Source organism: Callithrix jacchus, chromosome 8 (assembly GCF_049354715.1).
Source record: "Callithrix jacchus isolate 240 chromosome 8, calJac240_pri, whole genome shotgun sequence".
Lineage (NCBI taxonomy): Eukaryota > Metazoa > Chordata > Mammalia > Primates > Cebidae > Callithrix > Callithrix jacchus.
Window position 1 is genome coordinate 60979608 of NC_133509.1, and position 21591 is coordinate 61001198.

A 21591-nucleotide genomic window follows, 5' to 3' on the forward strand; every position below is an offset into this window, starting at 1 on the left:
AATTGTAACTATGTAGCTGTGCTAAATAAAGTACTGCTGCAGTCATTCAAATGTGCTTAATATTTTAAAAAGCATTTTCACATTCATTTACTAAGACCCTTTTAAAAATTCCAAACATATATACTTCAATTTAATTTATGTTCAGTGTATCTGACTGTATTTTCATGTGTTAAATTAATTTTACCTTTAAATACATGTTTGATTCTGTTTCTAGCCAACACAAAATAACTGGCGGCAAAATTACACTCCCACTGTGAACAACTACAAAACTGGACAAAATACATGGTGCACCTGTTTTCTAGGATTGCACTAAAGGCAGTGTAGATGTTTGTAAGAAGGAAACATGTGAGGTGCACCCCAGGATCACAGTGTCTTGCACGGAGCAGTACTGTGAGGCTTAACTGACAGCACCTGCTCCAGGGCTGATAGCTAGCGGGAAATACCAGAGGTTAGGCAGTGCAGGAGATTTTAGTGTTCAGAACCAGGCAGAATAACAAGGTCTTACACACCTGAAGCATTTAGCTGATACTTAGAAAGGCAGTATTTAGAAATAACCACTAGAAAATAAGATGAGGGCCAGAGCCTAGGACCAAGCTCTAAGTGACAATGGACCTTCTTTAACAAAGCATAAAACAAACCCTGCAGGATCAAGATGGATCTGCCAGCAGTTTAACTGCTGGCTAGATCACAGCTAAACAAGAAGACAGTATAACGTAAATCACAGCCCTTTACAAGAAGAGAGTATAACGCAAATAATTCTGTCTAAATCCATAAAGCAGGTCTGAGGGCTGATAGTAGCTGAGGGTAAAGGTCAAGGGTTGAACAAGGAAGTGACCCTGTGTGAAGTTTTGATCCACAGGAAGCAGATATATAAAAGATAGTGGCATGACAGAGGTTGGAACCCTCATGAGAAAGGCAGATTCTCAGGGAAGCAGTTTAATCCAGCACTCCCAGATTGAAGGTGACAGCTAGGTACATGTGACCCTGTATTGGATCATTTCATGGAAGACATTACTGGACAGTCACGGAAACTCAAGAGGGCTTCTGGGTGACTCAAAAATGACAATTCTTGCAACCTTTCTGCAAATTTATTTTTATTTTTATTTTTTTTAAAGTGAAAAGAGGTAAAAATAAAGACACATAACGTCATTTTTTTTGAAAAAAAATAAAACCACACCCTTTTTAATAGTATTAGATCTGATGGTATGCAGAACTGTTAAATAAGTTATGTCGTTTCTCAAGTTTCTTTCCTGTATTATGTCATATTATGTCATAACATAATGTATTATGTGTATTTATTCTCAATGAACATGTTTTAATCCTGTGTCTTAGAAATATATCTTTGTTGTATAAATATAAATGTTTGTTTTAAATAATAGGTTAATAAAGTCAATACTTCATTTGTAACCAAAATGAAGCCACATTTAATAGCCACCCACACGGGAAAAATGAACTAAAATCTGCCCAAAATACAGTGAATTGATGCCCAGGTGCTTGTTGATACATTGCAAGCAAAGCTGGCAAACACCAGTGAGGTTTTTCTTAGAGGTTTCTAAGCCCTTCGAAGATGTTGCCAAAACTTGACTCAAGTCACTGACAGGAAGAACAAGCTCTTGAGAACTGCTCGTTGCCACTCCAAGGGCCATTTTAGGTTATTGGTGTTTATCCAAAAGATTCTCCTGAAGTGACCTATGAGGTACATGAAGCCCTATAGTGCCCTATTCTGAGCATTTGTTCAGGTTTCCCCAGTGGAATTTTATAATGTGGAGGCAAAGGTGGTTGCTGTGATGGTGTATATATGTGTGAATAGGGACATTATGTGGGGGAATAATATAATTTGATTAGAGTAACTGAGAAATAATATGTCTTTGCTGGTACCTACCAGATACAAGCTCTGAATACAGGAGCCTCAGGTCTTCTCCTGTTGATTTCTTTACCTCTTTCTGTGCTGAAACTTCCCATACTGATTAAAAAAAATTATATGCAACTTTCACTAATATTGTTCAAAGTGTAATGTAACTACAAAAAATTTTTTCAGAAACAGAAGACATTTTAATTAAAGTATTTAAAAAGAAGTGTAGGAAAAAAGACCAAACAATAAATGCTGCTAAAAAGTCTTATTTCAGTATTTTTGACATGTACATTATTTTGATTTTCAACTCCAACATTTCTGCCAAGAATTGTTAAAATAAGATTCTCCCAGAGGGAGTCTCTCATGGGCTGTATGCCAGCTATCAGGTAAATTCACAACACAGTATCCTTCTTGTTCTCTTCTCCTTCATTTTTACTTGCTCATTTCTGATTTCCACTGAGTTGCTCATAGAGGCTTCACTGTTGCTTATACCCATCATGTAAAGATCAGTCACTGTTTTTATTGCTTTCAAGCTTCTAATTCTCACGACACCTGAGCAATTCATGGCTCTCTGAGGAGTATGCAGAATGGCTTCCTTGTCTGCTTAATTTGCCCCGTATCTCCTACGTTACACATTTCATTTAGTGTATACCTCTGTGTAATTGATCCCTATCATGAGAGCATTACTTATGTTTATGATGGAATAACTCTATAATATGAAAGCAAACAATAAAATTTCAGTTATGCTAATGGGCCTCGTCATCTTTTGATTATTATTTAATTTTAACTTTAGGCCCAGTACATTGTATCATTCATTATTACTAGTTCATGACACATTACTTTATCATCCTTACACATTAACATGCACACACACACAAACACATTTGTTTTTATGTAAAGACAACCCAAGTTAAATTGTTTTCAAGTAGCTTGGCGACAGTGTCCTCCTTGTCTTCTAAATAAGTTCAATTATGTTTATGCTTAGGATTCTGTGATTTTTCTAATGCTAAATCAAGAATATTGAATCCAATATAAAGAACCCAAATATTCTAGGCATTATAGCTTGTGACTGGAAGGAAGAGAGCACTTTCTTTTTATACTCAAAGTGTAATGGGATGCTTTCCCATTGGATGACTGCCTACAAGTAGCATCCTCAAAGTGTTCCTGATAATTTATGAGATACTCTCAGAGGGAGTCTGTCAGGGGCCCCACGCCAGCTACCAGATGAATTCATGACAGTATCCTTCTACTTCAGTTTTCACTTCTTCATTTCGGATTTGTACTGAGTTGCTTCTGGAGGCTTCACTCTTGTTTATACACATCATGAGAACATCAGTGTAAAGACAAAGTCACTGTATTAATCACTTTCAAACTTCTAATTCTTAAGACACCTGAGCAATTAATGGCTCTCTGTGGAATATAGGAATGGCTTTCTTACCTACTTTATGTCCCACTCTGTCTTCCAGATATAGAAGCTGCTAGATCCAAAGCAGCTTTCCTTATGCCCAAACTTGAAGATATTTTTGGAACCCACCTCAATCTCTCTATCTATAGAATTACTAAAATAATCCCAAATAATAAGTTGGGGGTATATACCATGGCATCCCCTGTGTCTAGCTCCTCCCTCTCCTGATACCCAGACTCCATTCAAAGTTCCTCGATCCTTTTCCACTTACAAAGTGAAAACTTCTCCTTGTCAATGGAATCAAATGGATACTAGTAATTGAGAGCATATGTGTTCTTTACCCTAGTAATTCCTAGCTGTTAGCGTAGTTTCTAGCTTCTAGTTACTCAACTAGCTATTCAACTCCAGCTCAACTAGCTAACAAAACTGCCTCATCACAAAATATTTTCAAAGTATGAGTTAACAGTACAAAATTTTAAAAATAACTCTAATTTGTCATTCCTAAAGAAAATGTAATGTTCTGACAAGAAAAGAAAGCCAGCAAGACGTTTCTATATTTCTACGCAGGATTATATCTCAACAAGAATCATGAGAATAAGGTATATAATGAGTATAATAAGCTTATATATCATCTCACCCTAGGAATCTCTATGGCACTGCCCAGCTCCTTCCCTACTAGGTTGGAAAAGCTGAATCAATGAAAGGATCCCACTGCCTCAGAGCTTTATCTCCATTCTGAAATGTAGTAGTTTGCATAGTTTGAGGATCATGGTACTGTGCAAGTTGCTATCTTTTGTGAATCACAACGCTTATTCAGGATATGCCTCTGCAGGATTAGAGCAGAGTAGATAACCCAGCTCAGTCCCTACATGCAAACTTCTTTTAAGATATCACATTGGAAACCTGGAAGTTTCTGGTTACATTAGAAGTATTTCCAGCTCACAGGGGAAAGAGCAGTCATGGCTGATTCTGGCAACTTAATATCAGAAAGTTGTAGATGGGCAAAGAATGGAATGTCTACTCAAGACCAGTGAATTCAACTTGTTCATGAAAGTATCTACATTAGCTCAGCATTTCTTGTTGAATATTTACCTAGAGGATAACAATTATTATGTTGCTCCTATATACCAGGTACTGTCCAAGGCAGGGACAAAGATAACTAAGGTAAAATAAAATGCGAAGTGACCAGTTTTAGAAATTTTGTGACAAGAATATGGAAAGTGGAAAATAAGAGTGTGGTAAGAGAGACAGGGAGACCTAACTGGCAATTGAAATATCCAAGGAAGTAGTGATTAAGGTGAGGACAAAATGTAAAAGATAGAAGAGAATAGAGCTGAGAGATAATTCAAAGAAAGTGTTGACATAGTCTATTAGGTATGACAAATAATGGAGGTGGAGAAAGTAAGATGGGTCCTAGGATTTTAATTTCCTAACTGAGTAGATGGCGATATGTTTTCTTGAAATAATGCTTTTGGAAGTAAAATGGTTTTCTGTAATGATTGTGGTTAAGGCAATTAGAAAACGTGGAATAAACCAATTGTAGGTATGAAAACAAGTAACTTGGTAATTTGTGTATATGTGTGTGTGTATGAATGTGAGTGGCAAAAATAGTGACCTAATTTCCTGTGGTTTAATGTCTATTTATGGAGGATAGCTTTAGCATTTGTCTACAGCTCAGTAATGTTTAGCTGCTCATGGAATACTTTCCTGATGGTGTTAAACTGAAGCAATGAGCAGTGAGTGGTATGTGTCTACCAGGAAATAAGCCCCAAACCAGGTTAACTACGTAGTATGATATTTGTTTGAGTCGCCCTGTGTTCCACATAGGAATAGGCAGCTGCATCACGAGATTGTACAGAGAGGAACAGATATGTGGAGAGTGAAGCACATGTGTATGGTTAAAGCTTGTATGTATCACAATGTATTAGTGAGATACTTCTTTAATCCTAACCTCTATTCATGTCTGTACCCTAGAGGTTCAAGAAAAATGGAAAGAGTTTATCTACTATACACTCTAGAGAGTACTGACAGCACATGTGTCACTCAGAGCAAGGGTGCAAGAAATTTATACACCTCAGCAGAGAACACAGCTTTGGCCTGGATTGCTTTTGGCCCTTGCTGGCTGAGCCAACAGCTTCTGTAATAAGTAGCTCCAGAAACTTTGGCAGCAGCAGAAAATCTCCACTGATGCAGATATCTGTTCTCTTGGGCTTGGAAAGGGACACCTTGGTACATGCTGTCAGCCTTCACACACAGTGTAGACAATGGCAAAATAATGTGGATAGGTATAAACAACAGTTTCACACCATTGCTGCTGCTCACTGCAAGGAGCCTGAGCCAGTGAGGGAACAATGGCCGATACTGAATGATGATTGAGAAGAGATGGTTAATGAGCACAAGTGATGTGCTTGCTTTCCTGATGATTCTTTTATATTGGGATGAGATTTGTGGCTTTACATAGTTTTTTAAAGCACATACGTATATATGTATGGCCACATAAAATTATAAATACTTTGTACAGTCTTATTCTCTGGAAAGTATTTCACTAGTTTGTGATTGTAGTCACAGAATAAAATGGAAACTATGCATTTCGCAAAGTACATTACACATATCAGAATTGCTAATATTTCTGCTAATATCCTGAAGTAGAATTTTGTCATTTTGTCAACTATGTATACTTCTTGCATACAATTAGGTGACACTACTATTACTTTTCTGTACTGTCAAACCTCAGTTTTCCTGATTTCCATGCATACCAAAACTGTCAAAAGAATGTTATAACATGTGGGTCCATTTTAGAAATATCAGTGGCCATAAATACTTCCAAAATGGTGAAAGCATTTTTTACTGAGTAAAGTTTTGTTTAGGGAAAAACAAAAACCAAACCAACCAAACTGAAACCCTACAATGCCTGGTGTGGGAGCTCACACCTAATCCCAGCAGATTGGGAGGTCCAGGTGGGTGGATCACTTGAAGCCAGGAGTTCAAGACCAGCCTGTCAAACATGAGAAACCCCGTCTTTACTAAAAATGCAAAAATTAGCCAGGCATGGTGGCACATGCCTGTAATCCCAGCTACTCAGAAGGCTGAGGCAGGAGAACACTTGAACCTGAAAGGCGAAGGTTGCAGTGAGCTGAGATTGCGCTACTGCACTTCAGCCTAGGTAATAGAGTGAGACTCTGTCTGAAAAACAAAAACAAAACAAACAATTGAAAACCCCACAAAAAAAAAAGAAAAAAGAACAAAGCCCTAAGATAATTTTGCCCTAGTGAGGCATAAACAGTTTTGACTACCCATTTGATAATGGAGATACACCAGTGTCATAGATCCAGCCAGCAGTTTTGAAGAGCATTGTTTACTGTTATGAAGGATAACAATTTCCTCCAAGCCAGGCTTTTCAATCATTTTCTTTTTAAGAATTTTCGTCACAAATTCAAGCATAACAAAAAATATATACTTTTTTTTTTGAGTCCCAGGAAGTTTGCCACCTTTTTAAGTGCTTGGTTCAATTTTAAGTAAAAGTTTCACTTTTGAGAGAATGAGAAAGTTCATTCACAGAAGGACCTCAGAGGGAGAAGTATGTTTATGAGTGGCTTACTTGGTAGATATTTTGGTCCAATGAATAAGGTATTATTTTGTGATTTAAGGTCCTGCCATTTGCCTATAAATGCTTTTAAAAACAAGACATTCTTTTGACCCTATTTATTCTGCAAGAGAAGGATAGCAGCTGAAGAACATATAGGCTTTTCAATTCCAGAAGTTCTTCTAGAGCCTGAGGTTGAGAGTGACTGTTTAGTCATTTATCCACTGGCAGAAATCTTTGGATATATCAAAATACTAAAAAAACGTGTTTGGAAGTTACCACTGCTCTGATGACCTTAACTTTGAAATACAGATTTATTTTATTTTCAAATTGAAATAGACAGGATCAGTGATACAGTACTTGCCAAAGGTGACCTTACTGACTGGGGAAAATGATGTGACTAGAATTTATCAGATGGGTCCTGGAGAATGTGTTGTTTGTTTGTTTTTTCATACAATTATATATTTGGGTGGCAAAATGGTAATGGTAATTTTAATTCTGTATAATACAGCAGTGTCATCTTACTCGGGGAGCTAAATTTTTGACTATTTCCTGCTGCCAAGCAACAGTAAAGTCAGAAATCCGTCAGGCATCCAAGATACATTCTCTGTTGCCATGTCAAAGAAAACTAAAACTTTTTAAACAGCATCTTTGAAATTTCATATTGAGGAGAATTATTTTTCTTTTTATTTCCATGGTGCAATTTCTTTCCATTTTATTTCAGGAAGTTGTCATTAGTTTTTGCCTGAAAAATGAGACTTATTTATTCATAAAGTAAAAAAAAAAATTGTTTAAGTGAAAAAGTCAGTTCACAATGAAATAATATATATGCATAAATATATGTCAATGTGTTCATATTCATAATGTCAGTGAAAGGACTCTGGCTTTCATAAATTTTAGAAATGAATCTAGTGACCTTTGTGACAATGAAAACAGAAAACCCAACTCTACTAAATGATCCCTAAAATATTTCTAGTTTTAATATCCTATGATTCTGTTTCATAATATAGAATTAAAACCAGACTTCAATAGGAACTTAACCTTTATCTGGTCTAATGCCAAAAAAAAAAAAAAGATAAAGATATATTAAGCACTGTGTCAGTTTGCTAGAGCTGCCATGACTAAATACCACAGACTACAACAGAAATTTCTCACAGCTTCAGAGGTCAGAAGTCCAAGATCAAGGTCTTGGCAGGTTTGATTTTATTCTGAGGACCCTGTCATTGGCTAGAAGATGGTCACCTTCTTGTTCTGTCTTCATGTGGCCTTTTTTCTGTGCATCTACACTCATGGTGTCTCTGTGTGTGTAAATTTCTATCCACATGCACGGTGGCCTGCCAGCACTTCGTAGGGGCTGCGTGCTCAGTGTGCTTACTGAAGTTGTGCACATGCTCAACTTGAGGCATTTTTCCTTCACTAGCTGAGTGTCCCTAGAGGAAGTTGAAACACCATTTAAACTCCATGATTTTGCCTCTTAGTGTGCATGCTTGAGTCCACTGGCCTAACTGTGGAGCTTTTATTGGGAAGCTGCTGATCACCAGTTTCAGAAAACCAAGATTGCATGTTCTTACTTATAAGTGGGAGTTGAACAATGAGAACACATGAAAATACATTTTTAAGAAGCAAGTTGAGGCACTTAATTCCTGGCAGATTGTATTTTTCAGGGAAATAGGAAGAAAGGTTCCTTTCAGCAGGAGGAAGAGTAGAAATCTTGGGAAAATGGGTAAATATTGCAAATATATGGGGGGACCAAGAGGAGAGGAAATCAAAGTTTTAGTTCTGAAAGTAGAAAATAAAATGAATCTAACAATCTTAGGGAAAGAGTTGCTTTTCTTGTCCTATAAGTAGCTAAAAATGATACTCAAATAAGAAATATGAAGAAGATAAACTACATTTTTATTAGGAAGATCTATTTGTCATGTATAAGTCCTTGAATTAAAGTGTTTCAACATGAAAAGCAAGGAGGTCTCTTAAGGCTCAGCAGATTTTATCTCCCCTTTTCCTTTGTTAAAAACTACCAAATGTAGTAATGTTAGTTGCCATAACAATTGTGAGAACTTCTCATTTCCTTCAAGTGTAGGCAAATGGAGGGTGTATGCTATATTTTATTTTTATGGTCCCACTTTCAGGCAGTGTCAGCTGTTTTTAGATTGACAATAAAAATCCTTATTGCTGGGAGAATTATATTCCATAAGTTTCTTTTCTCAGCTTTTCCATTTTCCTTTGTAGAACAGTTTGATAGAGTTAGAACAGCTCCACTGAAGCTTAAGCATCCAGTGTTGTCAGTGGAGAATGGGACACAGATTGCAGATGCAGACAGATTATTGTTTGTTTCTATTGATTTCCCAGTGTTGCAAGAAATGTGGCTATAGAGTCATTTGTGTTTTATACTTCTTATATCAAAGTAATGCTATTCTATAAAATTCTCAAGCATATGGTAATCATATTTTTAACATATAATTTCTCTATCTTTTGGCATAAAAAATAGCATCAGAAATGACATAAGTCTTTACCCACTTTTAGGCATTTTGGAATCTTAAGCAGACCACTTAATTATCAGTGTGTGACATCATTCTTCCGTCATTTGATCCATTAATCAGCATCTGTTTATTGAATGCCCACTGTATGCCAGGTCTTATGCTGAGGGTTTGGAGATGTAGAGATGAATGCATAAATCCAGTTCCTGTTTTGCAGTGCTTACAATCTAGATACCACTAATGGTGTGTGTGTGTGTGTGTGTGCGTGTGTATATATGTATATATACTCAGATTTAACATTAATTAAAAGTGTCTTCTATGTATTCCCAAAGAACCAGCTGTAGGGAAGCAAATCAAAGGATCTTCTATGTACACCAAACATTGCATGCCATGAGAAAGATGCTGTTCTTGACACATCACATAGCTTAATCCCTTCATAAACAGTATAAAGCAGGCATTACCAGTCTCATTTCATAAATGAATTAAGGTACCCAAAGTAATTCCTCAGTGATAAAGAGAGATTTCACCTCCAAAACTCGGACTTCAAACACTGTGCCCTTTACAGCTTCTTTATGTGTTACTTTGACATATTAAAAAAGTAAAATTACATAATTTAAGATTTACAGATAACAGAAGAGTGGTTCTCAATTGGGGGAGATTTTTGCCCTCCATGGGGCATATGACAGTGTTTGAAGACATTTTAGCTCATCATGACTGAAGGGGTTGAGGCCAGGGATGCTGCCAAATACCCTGCAATGCATAGGAGCCACTTTGGCAAAGAATGATATGGTTCCAAGTGTAAATAGTGTCATGGTTGAAAAATTCTTCCTGAGAGAGTACAACATGGGGATGAGGCCTCAGAGAGACAAGGTGACCTCCCCAAGTCACCAAATCATGTTGAGATCTCCTGATTCCCAGTCCAGTTCCTCCTTGTCTCTCTATTGCTGGTTTTGTGCACCATAATGCAGGTCAAAGTTACTGAGTCCTGAGTTCTTGACAAGTATTTGAGCTCTGTGCTTCATTTAAAATAGGAAGAGGGCCCGGCTGGTCAGTAGAATCTAAACCTTTTCACCCAGGGTTCTCTCTTTTTTTACTATTCTTTTCTGGACATCTGCAATTTTTCTCTTCTCATAAATGCTTTCTTGGTTCCTTTAGCTGTCCAGTGCCCTATATGTATGCCCTTGTTTCTCTGTAGTGTCTCCAATTCAAAATTATCTTTTCTTTCCTCAGTACTTTTCATCAAAATTCTCTCAGTGAAGTCTCCCCAAATATTAGAAAGGAATATACAGGGTTTGTGCTCAAAAGCAGGCTTGGAGTCAGGCCGAGCTTGGAGCCCAGCTCTGGCTGTTAAACTATGTTGACAGGTGTCAATGAAAAAGAGTCAAACTCTGTAACATATTTGAAGGGATTTACTCTGAGCCAGATATGAGAGAGCATGGCTTGTGACAAAAAGTCCTGAGAACATGTGCCCAAGGTGGTCGGGGTGCAGCTTGGTTTTATACATTTTAGAGATGCATGAGACATCAATCAAATACATTTAAGGAATACATTTGTTTGGTTTAGAAGGCAGGACAACTTGAAATGGGACTTCCAGGCAATAGGTGAATTTAAACATCTTCCGGATGACTTGGTTGAGCTTGTTTGAAGACCTGGGAACAATAAAAAGGGAATGCTCAGGTTAAGATAAAGGACCGTGGAGGCCAAAGTTCCTTGAAGTCTTAGAGTGGCTACCCTTAGAGACAATAGATGACAAATACTGATTATTCAGATCTTAGTTAACACTCTTTAGGATTGGGAGGGTCTGGAAGAAAGAGATCTAGGTATGTTAATAGAGATTCTTCACAGATGCAAACTTTCCCCCACAAAGAACAGCTTCGCAGGGCCATTTCCAAATATGGCAAAGAAACGTTTTTGGGTTAAATATTTTTATTTTCTTCCTTGTCTCGTAATGTTATGACAGGTTAGGTTGGAAAGTAAGTTACAATATACAGGGTTAAATAAAACCCATCTGATATGAGTTTATGATTTGTACGGCATGATTCCCCAGGCCTCTTAGATAGGAATTTGGGCAAGATAAAAATCAGAGTTTAGTCTCACATGTACGGTAACCTCTCTATATATCACCTCCTTAATCTATCCTAGAATTATATTTCAACTTAATGATTATTTAAATTTGTATGAGGGAAACACTGGGAGGTGGGAAGGCTTCCTGTTTTCTCTGAATTATACCATGTGATGATTTCATTCATAGGTAATGTTTTCTTTGAAAGTAAGCACTGGTTGCCTCCTTAGTCCTCTCCCATCCAGAGGAGTAACTGTTCTCTACTTTTCCTCACCAGGAACTGAACCTTCAGTCACCTTGATTTGGACTTCCCAGCCTCCAGGACTGTGAAAAGTTGCTCAAGCCACTCGGCCTATGGTATTTTGTTATAGCATCTCATTATGATTCATACATGATTCAAGAGGCTTACTCACTTCAAGGAATATCTAGAAAAATTGGAAGACCATGTTGCAGCAGTTCTCTAGTTCAAGGATTTCTTGAAGGACTGTTAAGTCTTATCTACTTTAATGGATAAACAACAAATGATTTCTTTTTCTCAATCTATTTGGTCTTTTTCCTCCTGAGATCACCATTAGCCTGACTCTCTGCTTCTTTAGCCTTAATGTCCAACTGAGGCGCAACCCTGGTAGGAAAAAAAAAAATCTCTAACATTGGCACCACTGTCACTGAGCCCACTAGATGAGAGTTAAATCCCATGACATCTGGGTAAGATTAGAGTAACTGGGCTACCAACAGAGAAAAGCTGAGAAGACAAAGATTTGTTTTTAACACTCCTCCTGTCACAATTATGACTAAATATAAGGCAGTATTATTCGTACTTTATTTTAGTTTTAGTTAAATTTGTTTTATTTGGTTATAAGTTTCAACTCATTAATATAGGTGATTGTCATATTCTTTTGGCTTGCATCCCATGAGCATCTAACTTCTTACAGGTAAAAGTCTTGGAGGAAAGATGACACTAATATACTATTTTCTTTTAGAATTCAGTGTTTGCCTTTGGAACTCAGACAATAAGTTAGATCATTTGTGTTCTGTAATGCAGATATGGAGGTAGATAAACGTTTTAAGATGAGAAGGGATGGTCTATAAAAGGAAAAGAGTGACATCGATAAACAATATTTATTTGGTGTCTGAAGCAGGAACTTAGCAGGCTGCTAAAACATGCTAAGTTCCTGCTTCAGATGCCAAATAAATATTTATAATTGAATGAAATGCCTAACTGGTAGACATAAAGCTTTCTATACTCCTTTTAATGCTAAAATACTTCAATTAGAATTTAACAGGTGCTGTCTTTCATTGACAGCTTGAGCAAATTAATCTTGAACTTCGGTTTCCTTATTTTTAAAATGGACAAGATGAAACAAAAATCTCTTCCTGAATGAATTATAAATTCTGGTGTCCTACAGTTTTTCTTTTTATTGAAAACACACAGTATATTACATTATTTGAGGTTCCTTTGCTGACAATTGGCTATATGGGGTTTTGCTAACATAATAGGTACAAAGACTGAACTCGCTAATCATCATACAAAAAGGCAAAGTTGGAATAGTAAAGATCTTTAGGATTTATGTCATGGTTACTTTACTGTTTTTCAACTGGTTTTTCTTAGCTGTTCTTTAAATGAAAGAGTGTTACTAGCTCAGTGTAATCCTGCATATAAATGGGAGACAAATCCAATCCTTTCTTTCATCCCTTGGTTGTGGCAGCAATGGTAACATTTGCTTTAGTACTAGTTCTGTTGGTAACTAATGTGAGACTTAGAGTGGGTCATTTCATATCTTTGCTTCTTTATTCCATGTACTGAATACAATCTCTGGTTTCCTTTTCTTTTTTTCTTCTTCTTTTTTAGTTTATCTGTTTAGAAAGGTAAATATATTCTCATGATAGAAAATGCAAATAATACTAAAAGATATAATAAGAAAGACAGAAAAATAAAGCAAAATTCTACCACCCGTGGACACCACACACACACACACACACACACACACAGACACACACACAGACACACACACATTTACAACAGTGATGCAGGCAATAGCATGAATAAGGATGAATGTATCTTGACATCCTTATTGTAATCTCTACTTTGAATAAACTTTTAGGAACAGAATTGCTGGGACAAAGTGTACTTTTTTGACTCAAGATGTCATGTTTTCCACAAAGGTGGTAGTATTTTGCATACCGCAACTCTGTCTTAAAGCAGCTGTTTCCTCACATCCTTTACCACACTAAATACTGGCAACATTTTTACCTTTGTACAACAGATTCTGATATCATATCTCACCATTACGGGTTATTGCACATATTTGATATTATAAGATAATATTTTGAAAAGATAATATATTTATGACATTGTTATTTTTAATTTCTGCTGATAATAAGATTAATCTTACATTGTCGTGGTCGGGATAAAATTGTTTCTGTGTTTTCTTGTGAGTTCCTTTCAAAAGCATATGTCCTAGCAGTTTCATCCTTTCCAATGATTCAAAAATGCATTTGCTTCCTTTTGTCTATGGCATACAAATTCAATATCTTTTCCAAAATGCATTTTCACATTGCCTCATGGTGTCATAGTGCCACATGATTAGGTTGTGTTCCTATAGAGATAATGTCACACAGTCTGTACCCTGATCTGTGGAAACACCAGATATAGCTTGTTTAAGTACATTTTTTATTTGTTAGCACATAAAATCATAAAAAATGTTCATTTCAGTTTTAACAATATCTAATTAGTGACATTTCCTTCACCAAAGTTTCTATCTTTCTTATTGGCTCTAATTAAACTGTTTTATATGTCCTACAGAATGTCTCATCCTTTTTATTTATTTTAAACTTCATTATCTTTTTGATGACACAGTTATTTTCTTTCTATCTTTTATCTGCCTTTAGCTGACATCTTCACTTTGTCTTTCTTTACAACTATGCTAGCTCTTATCCATTTGTTTTGGTAACTTTTAATGGAAAAGTCAATTTCTATGAAGTATATGCTAGTATCTTTCAAAGTACTTAATTAAGTTCTCAAAAGGTTAGGTGAGAAGATTAAACCAAAAATATAAAAATGTGGCAAGACAGCTTTCTCATGGGAATCTTCCAGAGAGGGGTTGGGGTGAAGAGTGACAAATTGTGTTAAAGTTATATACTATTTTTCATTAATGTCTTCTCAAGAAAGATTCAGGGAATCTGTTGTATGCTCTTTACACTTAAGATTCAGAAATGTTTATGCATACTGAAGTATGAGTAGGCAATATAAGTAATCAGAAAAAAGATAAATAAATATTGAACATGGATAGAATTCAAAATTCATGACACCATATTGGTTATATAAACAATAATTAATCAACTTTAAAAATATTTTTTCAGATTTTTGAGCCCTGTCAAAGACACATTTGTTCTGTATAGTTATTCATGTTCTCTAAGTACCTTGTTATTGTGGAAAACATGCTGAATTGGGAGCTAGGAAAATGCTATAAGTCATCCCTCATCTGAGCTCTCATTTGTATTATTGCTTCCAGAGCTATAGATCTGTGATAGACATCTTTTCCCCTGTTTGGCTTTTCTGTTTTTTTCTAATCGGAGTTGTACCATTTTGATAAGCGAAGACAATCATGCTTGGTTACATTTGTAAATATAAGGATATTTCTCCCTGAAAAACACAATGTTTTTAAAAATTCAAACCAGAATAGAATAGATAGGAGAGGAAGAATAGGTGCAGGATTTCCTTTGTGCTGGCACAATTTAATATATTCTGGAAGTGACCTTTTGGAATAGTCACCTAAGTAAATTAGGTGGGAATAGAGAAGCATCATTGAAAGCAGAAGTAATTTGAAACTTAGTGGGGGAAAGTTTACTGAGCATATCAGCTCCAATGATGAAATATGGGAGAGTGAATATAGCATAGTCTTAAGAATTTGAGTCCTGAAATTGTAAATGTCTTGTTTTGAAACATGGCTCTGTCATTTGCCAGGTGAGTGTACCTGTAAAATGCAGATAACAACAGTGCCTGTCCCATAAGGTTATTGTGAGAATAAAGTGGACTAGCATATGTAAAGTGGTTGGCATAGTGACTGATACTAGTAATGACAAACATTCAATTCATTAATCACTGAGTGACAATCACTTTTCTAAGGGTTTTCTGTGTATTAACTCAGTAAATGTTTAATTCACATTAGCCTTTTTATCCTTACCCTTGTTACTGTGAAACAGCAAATTGATCATAGGGGCTCCGAAGCTTCTGTCATCATCTATCTACCTATCTATCTATCTATCTATCTATCTATCTATCTATCTGCACATATGCTTGCATAAAATGTATATGTATATGTATCTATATCTACATGTATATTTGTAGAAAATTAAAAGCAAGGATGACATGAAATTCTCTAAAATAATGTAATGGGTTTTATGGGTTTTGATTCTCTATTGTGTCCATTTTCATATTCGAATATCTTTTTATAATGTTTAACATTTATATGATGAAATAGACCTGAAACAAGAATCTTTCAATGTTCCTGTGTATGCCTACTTTTTTTACTATCTTAGCAAGTGTTCTCTTGTTGTCTGTTAGGCGAAGGTCATATTTCAAAATGTTCTTTCTTTCTTTCTTCTTTCTTTCTTTCTTTTTTTTTTTTTCTTTTTTTTTTTTTTAGCGTGAGTCTTGCTCTGTCGCCCAGGCTGGAGTGCAGTAGCATGATCTCAGCTCATTGCAACCTCCACCTCCCAGGTTCAAGTGATTTTCCTGCTTCAGCCTCCTGAGTAGCAGAGTTTACAGGTGTGTGCCACCACGCCTGGCTAATTTTTGTATTTTTAGTGGAGACAGGGTTTCACCATATTGTCCAGTCTGTCTCAAACTTCTGACCTCCTGATCCACCCACTGCAGCCTCCCAAAATGTTAGGATTACAGCCGTGAGCCATCATGTTCATCCTCAATATTTTATTTTCAAACCAAGACATAGAGAACTTTCCTTGAAATGAAATCTAATGATTATACAAGTAATTAAATATGTTCATTATTATTATTATTATTATTTTGAGATGGAGTTTTGCTCTTGTTACCCAGGCTGGAGTGCAATGGTGCAATCTCGGCTCACTGCAAGCTCCGCCTCCTGGGTTCAAGCAATTCTCCTGCCTAAGCCTCCCAAGTAGCTGGGACTACAGGTGCGCACCACCATGCCCAGCTAATTTTTGTATTTTTAGTAGAGATGGGGTTTCACCTTGTTGACCAGGATGGTCTCGATCTCTTGACCTCATGATCCACCCACCTCGGCCTCCCAAAGTGCTGGGATTATAGGCGTGAGCCACTGTGCCCAGCCTTCATTATTTTTATATTATTATTGAATTGTACTACATATATGAACTAAAGATTGTTATTATTTATATTTTTAAGAGGGAAAACTGAGGTATAGACATCACACGTAATTTGCCACATTATGAGGTGAGCAGTGGTAAAGTCAGGACCTGAGGACAGAATTTTAAATTTGAAATCTCATTATTTTTCCATTACTAGTGCTTTACCAAAACATCCTCCGAGCAGAGAACCCTGTACTCTGCAGCTTTAGCAGCACGATCTGAAGAATTACAGAGAAGTACATTCTAGAGTCACTTGTATATCTTCAAATCATGTAAAATTTCTTTCTGTTCATAATATTTTCATGCCAATTTTAAATAAAAGCAATTATTCTTTATGTCCCACACCCCCATTAGTATGATGAAGTCCTAACCCACAGGACCTCAGACTGTGACTGTATTTGGAGAAAAGGTCTTTAGCTAGCCATGTGCAGAAAGCAGAAACTGGACTCCTTCCTGACACCTTACACTAAAATTAACTCTAGATGGATTAAAGACTTAAACATAAGACTTAACACCATAAAAACCCTAGAAGAAAACCTAGGTAAAACCATTCAGGACATAGGCATAGGCAAGAACTTCATGACGAAAACACTAAAAGCATTGGCAACAAAAGCCAAAATAGACAAATAGGACCTAATTAAACTCCAGAGCTTCTGCCCAGCAAAAGAAACATTAGAGTGAGCTGGTAATCAACAGAATGGGAAAAAATTTTTGTAATCTACCCATCTGACAAAGAGCTAATATCCAGAATCTACAAAGAACCACAGATTTACAAAAAAAAAAAAAAAAAAAAAAAAAAAAACATTTAAAAGTAGGCAAAAGCTATGAACAGACACTTTTCAAAAGAAGACACATATGAGGCCAACAAACATATGAAAAAATGCTCGTCATCCCTGGTCATTAGAGAAATGCAAATCAAAACCACATTGAGATACCATCTCATGCCAGTTAGAATGGCAATCATTAAAAAATCTGGAGACAACAGATGCTGGAGAGGATGTGGAGAAATAGGAACACTTTTACACTGTTGGTGGGAGTGTAAATTAGTTCAACCATTGTGGAAGACAGTGTGGCAATTCCTCAAGGACTAGAAATAGAAATTCCATTAGACAGCAATCCCATTCCTGGGTATATACCCAAGGAATTATAAATCTTTCTATTATAAAGACACATGCACATGTATGTTTATTGCAGCACTCTTTACAATAGCAAAGACCTGGAACCAATCCAAATACCCATCAATGATAGACTGGACAAGGAAAATATGGTACATATACACCATGGAATACTATGCAGCCATAAAAAACCATGAGTTCATGTCCTTTGTAGGGACAAAGATGAATGTGGAAATCATCATTCTCAGCAAACTGACACAAGAACAGAAAATCAAAGACTGCATGTTCTCACTCATAGGCATGTGTTGAACAATGAGAACACATGGACACAGGGAGGGGAGCATCACACACTGGGGTCTGTTGTGGGGGAATAGGGGAGGGACAGCAGGAATTGGGGAGGTTGGGAAGGGATAACAGGGGAAGAAATGCCAGATATAGGTGATGGAGGGATGGAGGCAGCAAGCCATATTGCCATGTATGTACCTGTGCAACAATTCTGCATGTTTTGCACATGTACCCCAGAACCTAAAGTACTATTAAAAAAGTGGAATCACCATTCAAAATAAAATAAAATAAATACAAAGAGACAATTAAGTTTAGATGAGATCACTGAGGTGGACAGTAATTCAATATCAGTTATGCTTGTAATCCCAGTATTTTGGGAGGCCAAAGCAGGTGGGTCATTTGAGGCCAGGAATTCGAGACCAGCCTGGCCAATATGTGAAACCTCGTCTCTACTAAAAATGCAATAATGTTGATGGCAAGTGCCTGTAATCCCAGCTACTCAGGAGGCTGAGGCAGATTAATCATTAGAACCTGGAAGGCAGAGGTTGCAGTGAGCTGAGATCATGCCACTGCACTCCAGCCTGGGCAATTGAGCAGACTCAGTCTCAAACTAAATTAAACTAAAATAAAATAAAAAAGGAATTAGGACATAGGTATACAGAGGAAAGACCATGTGGAGATACTGGAAAAAGGCCACTATCTCCTAGCCAAGGAAAGAGGCTCGCAGAAGAAACTGCCAACATCTTGATCTAGGACTTTTAGCTTTTAGAAATGTGAGGACATGAATTTCTGTTGTTTATGCCACCTGGTCTGTGGTACTTTGTTATGGTAGCCCTAGGAAACTAATACACTCACCATTTGGTAAAAATGATACTCCAGAAGGATGTGCTACACTTATCATAGCTTCATTTATCCTAAATTATACCACCATAGTCTCCTAGGAGGTAGAGAAACAAAAAATCATACCTTGTTAACCTTCCATGGGAAACAGATTCAATGTGGAAACAAAAAGATAACAATATTTTGAGGCAGTATTCAAAATGCACATTAGGTTAACTATCTACATTAACTCGCCATTGATAGTGATAAACTTTTCGTTTAGAGATTAAGACTATCATTATCAAGATTCTGAATTTATTCTTAAGCAAATGCCTTGATTCCCGTTTAAAGCTCAAGAACATGTACCATGTGCTGCTGTCTGCCTCTTAAGAGTAAACTGAAGCCAAGAAACCTAGGTTATAAAAAAAAAAAAAAAAAACGATATAATATCCCTCGTGGAGAAAGGAACCTTTGTTCATTTAAGATAAAAACAATTTATTCAAACATCTGTGTACTTACTTTACCTACCAGTAAGCAGTCAGAACAGAATACTTCATTTAATAACTAAATTATTATTTTTCTCTGGGCTAAATGCAATGACCATATACGTTGGGTACACCTGTAGCCTGAAGATAGTGGAGACACACAAAAATAAATCTAGTAAATGGAAAGATAAGTATAAAAATATAACCTGAATTAAAATAATGTTTGGGATTATTAAAGTGAGTAAATGTTAGTGCAACATATGAGATATGCCATTTGAACATTTTTAGTAAGCATTCACAGACTCTGGACATAAATTGATCAGCACCTCTTCATAATGGACTGAAAAATTTAACTTTCCAGTGGACTTGAGAAATTATTCAGAATATAAATATAACAATTTATTTATTGACTTTGCATCCTAGGAAATATCAAGAAGAATTGTCTGATATAAATGTAGAACTTGGGCTTGCCAAAATCAATATTTATCTTTTGGGTCAATCAATTTATTGATGTTCACCTTAAAGAGAAGTCAGTATGTGTATAATATCACTGCGAACAAAATTTCAACATAGAAACGTTATAATCCTGAATTTAGTTTTGTTTTCCTGAAAACTTGTTTGTCCTTCCTGATTTTATATGGTCTATATCAGATTCAATATAAGAAAGTTTAAATTTATTAAATATTTTAGACTATTATTTCCATGTCACTGAGCAAAAGCAAAAATTATTGCCTTAATGTTGTTTAAAATGGAATAAGTCCAAAGTAACTCTAACCAGTTTAATTTCTTATAGTAAAATTTTCATTGGATGCATAGAAGTCATTTAAAGCTATGAATTTTAATTAAAAATTTCCCAAAGAAACAATGTTATAATTTTAAAATAAGTAAGGACAAGGAACTATGGTGAGTAGAGGTAAAAACTTCTAAAATTCTTTCCTATGACAATCATCAACTGATTAATTGTGGTAATGTAGAAAAGTACACATCACATATGAACACAGAATTCAAGCTAAGGTCACAAGCTATGAAAAGTAGCAAATTTGCTGTCCATCTACTTGACATATATATTATTTGAGCTAATTGTTTCTACTTTGCAGCTAATGTCTACCTTCATTACAGAAACTTAAGCCTGTCTTTAAATATATTTGATGCATTTTCCCAGTACATGGAATTCATATGTATTTTTCTTTTTACTTAGGGAACCAAGTATATTGAGTATTTTTATATACTCTCCTTCCAACTAATATATATGTTGCTTAAACTATATATGGCAACCATACATAATTGACATAATCAAATATTGACATAATCTTCAGTTCAACGTATCCTTGAACTGAATATGTGATTGATGAATTTACTGCTTATTTTTCTTTGCTGTGGATAATTCAGCTCTTAACTCTAACATAACTACCAAAACTCTTGCCATTCCATTTTTTCTATGAAATTATATTAGTTGTTAGAAATAATTCAAAATAAAAAGGGTTGTAAAGGCAAATTCACTCTCAAGAGATTTTATATATAGCTAATATGATATATATTACCTAAGTCTACAAGTGAGGCCAATGGATTTGGCATTTACTTTCACATTTCAAGCTATAGGGAGGAATACATCTACCCATGTGGATTCAGGTCCTAAAGTTCTTCTATGCTCTAATCTGTAAGACTAAAACATGGCTATTTCTTTATTCTTCTATCTGTTGCCTCTTGGCAACGTGATTGAAGTACCAGGAAATAAACCCTCTTGACTTAAATATATGACTCACGTCCTACTGATTTATTGATTTTGACCACTAGGCAGAGTCTTGCTCTGTCGGCAGGAGCCAGGCTGGAGTGCAGTGGCACAATCGTGGCTGGCTGCAACCTCCGCCTCCTGGGTTCAAGCAATTCTCCTGCTGAGTAGCTGGGACCACAGGCACACACCACCACGCCGAGCTAATTTTTGTATTTTTTAGTAGAGACAGGGTTTCACCATGGTCTCTATCTCTTGACCTCGTGATCCGCCCACTCGGCCTCCCAAAGTGTTGGTATTACAGCCATGAGCCACCGCGCCCGGCCACTTTCTTTTATTTTCTGTGCTCCAATTAAATCCTGAAACTTTGAATGGTTTAATATTCGTGTTTTCACTGGTCTTGTGGACTAACTATATAATAAGTAGCCTTACC

At 36.2% G+C, this 21591-nt stretch overlaps 1 long non-coding RNA gene across 3 annotated transcripts in view; it reads right to left on the reverse strand.

Moving 5' to 3' along the window:
• Nucleotides 1-8766: 8766 nt before the first annotated feature.
• LOC118144902 (uncharacterized) overlaps nucleotides 8767-21591 on the reverse strand; it is a 57341-nt gene continuing 44516 nt past the window's right edge. For 2 of the 3 annotated variants that reach the window (XR_013521692.1, XR_013521693.1), the window contains exons 5-7: nucleotides 18981-19062; nucleotides 13773-14011; nucleotides 8767-10966 (exon numbers count right to left, since the gene is read on the reverse strand). This is a non-coding gene — a long non-coding RNA (uncharacterized LOC118144902). Of the gene's footprint in view, nucleotides 10967-13772; nucleotides 14012-14753; nucleotides 15023-18980; nucleotides 19063-21591 lie in introns of those variants that run through there. The other variant, XR_013521694.1, reaches the window with a different exon arrangement.